The sequence below is a fragment of the Cygnus olor genome, chromosome 10 (genome assembly GCF_009769625.2).
Source record: "Cygnus olor isolate bCygOlo1 chromosome 10, bCygOlo1.pri.v2, whole genome shotgun sequence".
Classification (NCBI taxonomy): Eukaryota; Metazoa; Chordata; class Aves; order Anseriformes; family Anatidae; genus Cygnus; species Cygnus olor.
The window spans coordinates 7,976,443-7,986,051 of NC_049178.1; the positions used below are offsets into that span (position 1 = coordinate 7,976,443).

The 9,609-nt window shown below is 39.7% G+C and overlaps 1 long non-coding RNA gene across 1 annotated transcript; it reads right to left on the minus strand.

The window, feature by feature from the left end:
• Positions 1 to 7,411: 7,411 nt before the first annotated feature.
• Positions 7,412 to 8,960, minus strand: LOC121075227. Its single transcript, XR_005822830.1, has 3 exons — positions 8,872 to 8,960; positions 8,449 to 8,723; positions 7,412 to 7,458 (listed from the first exon to the last, which is right to left on the minus strand). It is a non-coding gene; the product is annotated as an uncharacterized LOC121075227 (long non-coding RNA).
• Between the last annotated feature and the right edge of the window lie 649 nt (positions 8,961 to 9,609).

Sequence of the window (9,609 nt, forward strand, 5' to 3'; positions counted from 1 at the left end):
ATGTGAGAGCTGACAGTGGTGCATCATCACACATGCCATAGAAGAGACATCATTGTTCCTTTCCCAGAACACTAGGAGTTATAATTCCATCAAACCAAACTCACTTCACTTTCAGTTTGATTTTGCCTCTGCCTTCATCATCCTAAATCAAACAGGAAGGTAAGACTGACAGTCCTTGTGAACATACACAGCAAGCTGCAGCATAGAAATCTCCTTTTGAAGTTTTCAGTGGGCTCATTACAGCAGCAAGCACAGTCCTGATCACATGCCACACTTGAGCATTCCCATCCACAACCACGGATACTCTGAAAAGTTTACTGACACGTTTTCATTGTGTAAGTGAATTTATTTGTTCTTGAACAAGAAACCTACCCTCTATTGTGCTCTACTCACAAACTGCAGTGGAACATTAATTCCCCTAAAATCACCAGATTTCAGTTTTATGTTAATAAATTGGTTTTAAATGTTCATGTCGAAGTCGCTCTTCTTTTCTCTACGCTAGACTTTCCATAGAGTTCCCACTGATTTATGCAAAAAATGACTAGCTTTCTATTCTGATGAGATATTTTCCATTTCCAGAAGTGAAGGCAAAGCATTCAAGTTACACTCAAATGGCACTGATTTTATTAAAGCTATTGCTACAGAGCGCAAGACTGGTGAAAGGAGAATAAGACTCAAACTGTTTCAAAAACAAGTAAAAGTTCCTGTACTCATCAATGCTTGAGGAACTGCATTTGCTATAGAAAGACCAAAAACTATGACTAAGAAACAAAAACAGAACCAGAAGGGAGCGATCTTGTTAAAATTCAAACAATGACAACACACTGAGGGTAGGCCAGAATCTGACACTCCAGCTCTGAATTCCCATCCTCGCTCAGTACTTGGAGCCACATGATGAATCCAGCCAGCTTCCACCACTCACAAGACAATATCCACCCTTGCATCTGACTCCTCAGCAGTTGCGGTCCACTTCAGCACCCAAAGCACCACAGCACTTAAAAGACATAGTTGCAAATTCTGCAGTAACTTACACCAGACCCTGGAGGGACTGGTTGCCCACTGACCACCAGCTACATTTATGCTGAGTGCCTGGAAAATGGGCTCCTGCTTTTATGTGAGCTAGAATTTCAGCACCTTTCACTGTCCTTCTAAACTTGTCACAGTGGTTCCTCGAGATTCCTGGCCACAAAAGCAATGCAAAAGGTACTTTGTGACTTCAACATCAGTTTTGTATTGTGGAGATGAGCACATTGGCCAGACAAGAATGCCACAGCTTCACAAACACACTTCCAGCTCAACAGCCTCCACCTCCCATTTTAGCTGCAGCATGAGATCTCTGGGAGGACATAACCAGATCAAGACAGGCTGTGGGAAAGCAGCTTTTGCCAGGAGATGATGGACAAAATGACGACTACCACATCAGCAGGTAGCCACAAGTTGCACAAAGTCACCAACACTTTAAAAGCACGAGAGGATGTGATCATTATATTAAAACTGCAGAACTACTTGCTGCTCCTTTTGCTGTATTAGGCTCTTCTCTAAGATAAATATACTAAATTAAAAAATAACTGCAATTACCTTTTGAGTCATCTTTTTCTTTGGGGAACTTTTTTCAAACTTCTATGTAAAAAACCACCTAACATCAGCATGGCTTGTCCTATCCCCATCAGCATTCCTTACATACGAATACCTGCCCCTGACACCTTCAGCAAAGAAAGCCAGTCAAGAACAGTCCTTCCTACCTCTAACTTTCCATGCAAGGAGTACAACTTTCTCTACTCCCAGTCTCTCATTTTTTGCTCAACCTTCCAAATTTCTTGGCAAAACTCATCACTGCCTAGCTCTCCTGAGCTCACGTGGCTTGCACTAAGTCAGAATGTGGCTAAGACACTGACTTCTCTCTGCAGTCTTTCCTAGCTGTGCACTGCACCCATCCCAGGAGCAGCTGAAAACACTGCAACGACCAATTACTATAATGAAAACATATTCCAAACATGGTAGAAATGCATGCAGAATAAGCAGAATTAAATGAGTTAATGTGCTAGGAAGACTAATAAAGTAATTATAACATAAAAAGTATGAAAGGTATAGAGAAAGAAAAAGCTCTGACACAGATCTCTGAAGTCTCTATCAGGTGCTAAGAATGATGAATACCACCAACTGGCCACCATTGGTAACAGGTACCACGGAACATCTGGAACTCATGGGAACACCTGCATACAAACTCTCATGCTTCAGGAATGATTTAGCAATACACACTGATACTGGTAAATGATTCCCTTTTTTCCCCCATTTTTTTGCTGTTAAGAAAAGTTTACAGCAGAAAAACCCTCTTAGATTAATTGCAGAATTGATCTAATGATTCTCCTATGCAGGTCTCATTGATCAGCTCTGCTAACAACAAGCCCTGTTGACATTTTATAGAATCACCAGAAATACAACAGAAGAGGAATTATGAACCCTCAAGTAAGGGGACTTCATTGTTGTAAACTGTGTGGCCATAAAGAATGAAATGCAGTGGTAAGAAGCAAGCGCTTTTAAATGCAGGACTTGCAGGCCAGATCAGGTCTGGATAGCTCTGGAAACATTATCTGTCAGCACTCATCAACTACACCCTTACCTTAAAACACCATTCATGCAGCTGGCAGTTACAGCTGCTCTGGACTAGAAAGGAGGAAGAGGAAAGGAAAGAGCAAGGTACTGCTGCACACTACTGAGAGCATTCTGAAATATCACACAGTACACACGCTCTTCTATTTATGTGAGGTCTTTCAAAAAAAAAAAAATCAACAGCTTGAGCTAATTCAACTCCCACAATCCTTGTTTTAAGAGGATTCTTCAGGAGCTATACAGTCTGATTCTACTAAGAAAGTTTAATAAGGCACTTTAAAGATGTGAAATGTAAGCAGAAAAAATTTGCTTGCATTCATTCTGATAGAGCTCCTCCAGAAAAAGCACTGATAATGTGTAATACTGTACAGCTCTCCATTTTAGGTAACACTAAAACTTACAATTTGAGTGTAGGGCTGCTATCGGCATGAGCTCATAGCCATTGCATTGCAAACAGCGTAACTGCTTATGCTGACACATGCTTGCTGTCTTCAGAAGTGTATTGAGTATTATGTATCACGTTGGATTTTGCTACTGTGCTAGTTACTAGCAACCAAAATCTCATGCAGTACACTAGTTGCCAAGGTAACTACTCATCCAGAGGGAAGATGAAATCTTACTACAGTCTGTGCGCTCTCTCATCTACGAGAACATCTGCCCTAGGTAATTTAGGCACCCTGTAAATCTGAGGGGATCTCCATGCTTTTATATCCTCAACTGAAACCTACCAGTCTGGTGGTTGCTCAGGGAAAGGGCCACTCTGCACAGATTTAGGAATTCTGGATCATCTGCATCACGTAACTTCGGCTCTAACAGAGCTCCCCCTGACCATGTGAACATTACTTTGCTTCAGCCTGCAGAATGGAAACCAGGATTACCTTGGGGAGGGCAATAAAATTGTCTGATGAAATTTTGAGCATCTGAAGTGCAATGTAAGTTTTTCTTGACAGAATTTTTGAGTTATAATGCACCTGGAACTGTACAAAACAATGTTAACCACTGAATTTTTTGAAAAGAGTGCAGAAGAGGGTCTAAGATTATCTACGTGTCTGCGGAGCAAGGTCCTTTGCACACTGCCGGTAACAATCTTCCAAAGGCAACAGGTGCAGCAGCAAATACAAGGGATGTAACACAGTTTTGCAGCCCCTGAGAATCATTCAGGATGTCCTCCTGTCTTATGTTGCTGTCAACTACACTGCAAGCAAGGTGCTTATTTTGTCGATCGAAACAAAGGCACCTCCATTAACTTATGTCAAAAGGCATCTCAGCCAAGCAAAGAAGTTGAGCAGGAGTTTGTTAGTGCAGAGGTGTAAGGGCTACTGAAGCTGAAGTGCATAATCCATAATTTGTATTTGAATAAAAATCTTCAGTTTTTAATCTATGTACCAAGAAATCACATACAGACATTGAGTACAGAAACGTTTTCCCAATAGCCACGAGGTTTATTGACTGAAGTTAAGCCTTACTCGAGCTCTAAATTGCATAATGTAATGTGCTTGCAAGCGAGACAACTATTGGTGTTCAAATGCTAACTGCTTTTATAAATTATTAGACTAGCTGCAGGAAACCTGTTTGAAAAATCCAGCGTTGATCAACAGATTTCTGTCATAACCACTGACAATCTGGTGCAAGAGACTTAAGATAAATGAACATAGGCTGTACCATACTAATAGTCAGATATGTGATATACAGAGCTGGACAAAGAATTACCCAAGGCTCGAGAACTTGTACAAAAGTATGTGCATACTTCTGTGCTTCCTTAACTGTCAAATTATTGGGTATTCTTACTCCTACTCTCCTTTCTTTGCAGTCCCATGTAGCAACAAACCAACCAACACTAGTTTTCCATTGCAACAACCCTTAATACGCAGATTGCCTTTTATTTTAAGGACATTATCCCCTCTTGGGGACTTGAACTACTGCATCCTAACAGAGGAAATGAAATAGAAAAATAAGCCAAAAAACGAAAAAAAATAAACCAGTCACATAGCAAGGAAGAAAAAAAAGAAAAAAAATGAAAGAACCAAACCCACGTATCCCATCAGGAAGCTAGAAAAAAGCTTAAAATTCAATCCATATACTACACTTCTAAAGGTTCAGAAGTCACAGTTGAGGCTACCGAGTGCTTCCATGAGATCCATTAAGGTTTTTTTATTTTTTTTTGGCTAAATTTTTTTAGCCAAACAATTCACTCTGTGTTCTTACAAGTGAAAACGTAGCCAGCACTGTCACCTGGGTGGAAATTCAGCTTCGCCTCAAACCTTCTTCACACTAGAAAATAGAACTTCCATGACTAAAATCCTTCTACTGATAATCTTTAGGATTTGCTGGTAATATGGCTCTACCCACGAGCAATACTCGAGGTTACTGTCAACATTTTGCATAGACTGGCCTAACTTGTCCCCTGTTTTCCTCATTCATCCCTTCTATATTTTTTTAAGGGGACAGATCCAGTAGTCCAGTCTCCGTCAATAGCCCTAGCAAAACTGGGTTGGAATGGGTCTAAAAAAGCTCTAAAGCTGTTGTAATACAATGAGACAGATCTTCATTCTTTATGGCAGAAGTTACATGACACAGCAGATAAAATCCTAAGGAAAATCATATTGTTTAAAATTTATTGATTATTAAGCCATTTAAAAGTAAAAGGCATCTCAACTGACAAGCTAATGCCAAATCAAGTGTCAGCCCTGAATACTTAAAATGCTTTTAGTTTTCTTCAGAGAATAACACAGTATGCCTACAAAGAGCAAGTAACAAAATGAGATAATCATTTATCCAAACTAAAAACGCATGTGTGTAATAAACATTAAAAGGGCATGCACTGATCCATATATTAATCAGATTTATAACAGACCAATTTTTCTATCCCTGGGGTGCGAAAAACAAGGTTATGAATCACAACATGAATACTTAAAGATCACACTTGAATAACCTAATTGTGTACAACAATGATAGGATGAAAGGAAACAATCAAATGCTGAACTGTTGTTAGATTTCATCCTATTAAATACAGTTTTGTGTCATGACTCTAATAAATTATTTGGATAGAAACAAATGTTGGTTTACCTTATTAACATTCCAAGCTTCCTATGCCTATTTTCTCCTTGTTTTATCTCCTCTTTTGAATAGAAATAAACACTGTAACACAGAAAACCTTCACATTTTAATGTAAGTTTTGATTCTCTTCTGTACAAGTCACATATACTTTTTTTTTTTTAAGAATAAATTTAATGCCTTTTTGAGAAACTAGAGTTTTGCTACATTCAAAAACTGTCAGCCAATCTTTAAATATTTATCTTTGAATTCCCCTGGTTGCATGTACTTGGGAATGTTTTCATAAATACATCAATAACTGTCTTGTACAGCTCATTAAGAAAGCTTTTTATCCTTTAGTGTAATAGTTCAGTTTACAGTTTCCTGTGAATCATTTTCACGGACTTCCATTAAGCATGCCCTTCAAACTGCAATTATTTGTCAAATTTTGTATATATGGAAGCAATCACCAGAGAAGGCGTGAAAGCTGAGAAGATACATAAACATTTGGAACCAGAAATTGGCCCACCTCCAGCAGTGCATTTTCTCCTCTAACACAGGCTCTGCAGAGTACAAGATAGACCTAATGGATCAACCTATGCAAGATGGGCAGGTTGTCCAAAGGGTAGGGTGGGCAGACTGGTTTACATTAACCAAGACTGGACACCCTGAATTCCCTCGTCTGTCAGCTGCTGCCATTGCTGGTGGCACAGTGGCATTGTTCTGCCTTGGAGAAGAGGAAAAATCCCAACTGTGGAGAGACCGGTGGAGGTACACACTTACATCCTAGCTGGGCAAGTTAGCTTGCATTTCAGCGGGGATGGCAAAATGCACGTTCTTACCTACGCTATGTTGAAGTACTAGCTATGAACACTGTTGAAAAGATTCTGCAGATTTCACACACATGCATATGCAAATACACGGATTGGTTTGGATTTACTATACTTACATAGGAGTGGATAAGAGCTACAGGATGGATACACCAACAAAATCTCAGTTCACTAATGCCAAAATCTCACCCACATCAAAATGTCTACCAACATGGTTCTGCCAGTGCTGACTGAACACAACAGCATACCATTTAAATCAGCAGACCAAAACCAAATAAGATACAAAGAGAGAAGTGATTCTACTTACCAGATTAGAAATCCTGCTTTTAGGCACATTCTGCATATGCAGGGACACCTCCTCGCTGAAGTTACTGTCAGGCTATTAAGACAGCCACATACTTAATTCAAATTTCAATTACATTGGCCCATATATGCCAAAAAGATGTCACAGTCTGCCTATCGCATACCCAATCTGTAAGGGCAACTCAGCACAGATACTGCAAGATGAGATTAAAGGTGGATAACCTAGTGGCATCCATGCCTTTGACATCTCACCAGGCTGGTAGAGAAAGTTTCTACTTTCAAATGCCAAGAGAAAGGCTATGTTACAGTGAGCCAAAAAAATATGCAACAGGTTTAAAACATCAGTCCGCTGCGCTAACAACAGTGAGCGTCTACACGAGCGCTCTGTGAGGGAAACGTAGGACAAATAGCAGCCAAGGCTACACTTGATTGATCCATTGAGTGAAGACAGATGTTAATGTTATAGAAATGGTAAGGTGAATGAAGAAAGAATTGCAGATTATTTTCTTCCAAGTGGGCGGTGCTCTTGCTGCAACAGCAGCCAAGAACAAATATTAGTGGCTTACCAGCACCCGTAAACAACTTAAAGCTATAAGAACAAATTAGATTACTTACCTGAGTCGACCCACTGCTGCTGAAATCCATTAAATATTTCACTGTCAAAACTTTCCTTCTGAAAGGGCTGTGGGTTAAAAGAAGTTAACATATATTGTCTATTATTGTTAAAGCAAATGCATTTCTGAATGTCAGCCTCACAAAACAAAACACTTTTGTAGATCTACAGAATACATTTCAACATGCGGATATGTCTGCTGTAGTTTGTCACGGTTTAGCATCACACACTGCATTTCTCAAAGTATCAAAGCAATTTGTGACTAATGTTATAAATACCAAAGGATATCCATAAGGATTTTCCACATTCTGGAAAGCAGTACTGCAATTTAATTCTACAGCATGCTTAAGTTATAAAACTAGATATGGGACACCAATCAGTTAGCTATAAACTAAAATACTACTAACATTTTTAGCAATACTAGGGAGTGACAGAAGGAATTTTGTCCAGTTACAATGCTGAAGAATAAAGGTGATGATGTGGTGACTGGTGCTACTTGCATTGTGCGCACATTGTTGAGTACTTCCTTCGTTCTGATACTACTGATAGATTTCATTGCCCCTCACATATTCATGAAGGCAGAGTTGATGGATAATAGAAGGTAAAACTGGAGATTAAAGGAAAAAACTTGTTGAAAAGTGAGAGAAAACCTACTTTGCTGCTTCCAAGGAGGTTTTTGTGTTTCTTCGAGCTGGTCTAAAAACCGGTAACTCCATTTTTTTTTATATATTATTATTGTTAAATAGACCACATCTGAAACAGTGATAGCGTGTTTTTAAACACTCCTTGACATCCAGTGCTGCCACAGATTGTATTATTTGCTTTTCACAACTGAGCAGGTGGAGGAAGGGACTTCATACTGTAACACATCTCCCAATCTCCCTAGCTATGCTGGTAGCTGTTTTGTTTTTTTTTCCTTGAATACTGTAAATCTAATTACCATGTGCTTTGAGGAATTGCAAAGAAGTGATACCCATTACTAACAACTGCTGTCAATAGAAGTTTTTTCTGTAGCATGAACAGGAGCTTTTCATCTTGTACAGCATTAAAAGCTCTTACCTGCGTTCCAAAATTCCAGCAGGATTTCAATGCACAGCAATGCAGCTTTCATGGCAACAACTCTGTACCCTTGGCTCTGTAGCCTTGTGCTGTAGGAGGCAGGGATCTCTCAAACTCAGAAACAGAGCAATGACCTAGCAGAGCAACAGTGCGTATCCAGAGATGCTGATGGAAGCAGCAAGCAGGAGCACTGAGCACTGCAGCTTTCATAAGTCTGGCGATCCTGTAGGCTCTCAAGCAGTTATTGGCAGTGTTCTCAGTGCCACTGGGCACATCTGGGAAAAAAAAAAATCAGAACTCTGTATCCCAGCAACGCAACTGGGAGACTGAAATCTAGTATCAAAGCTAAAAATACAGGCATGTGCGTCTGTGTAAGAAACTGGTTTAGATCTCCTGCTTGAAATTTTTCTGAAGTGAACTTACTCTTGTAACTTGAGATTCTTCTCCACATGATTTGTGCTTTGTCCAGCTCTGGTTGGAATTTCATCTCTAGGACAGAGGTTAGCCTTTACATGCATCTAAAACGGAAAAAAAAATCAATAACTAGCATAATTTAATCTGCCACGAGCTTCTTTGTAAGAAGTCAAATTCACATTCAAAGCTGTCTGCAAATTTGATGTATGTATTATTTATTAGTCCTACAGAGTTGAATAATGATCTTCTTGCTACGGAGTAGTGTTTACAGAAGGTTCACAGTGTAAAGGAGGAAAAACTGCACCTGAAGAAAGCTACATTTTCCTACTGTTAATTTCCTTTTAAGAGACAGGGTCATGGCACCATTGTTCTGCACTACAAAGCCTCTCTCAGATCTATATGCAAACATTGTGTGAACAGTATCTTTGTGTGTATAAGCCTGATACTCACACAGAAATAAGCTCAGAATCAACCCTACAGCCTCGGTGCTTAGCTATGAATTTCCAGCAAGCTGTAGTGCTGGTTAGAGTTGGAATACGTAGATAGGATCTCCCAACAGCCACGTCCTGCAACAACTTGCCCAAGGAGGTCTAAGCCATTCTTCCCAGGCTGCCATCGCTAATGGCCATGGAACCATGTACAAGGTGACAAGAGTAGAAAAATCTTGCCTAAAGCTGTTTTTATAGAGTAAGGCTCAAGGTCCCATTAGCTTCCTGATCTGAACCAGAGCATGTCCTGACAGTTCCG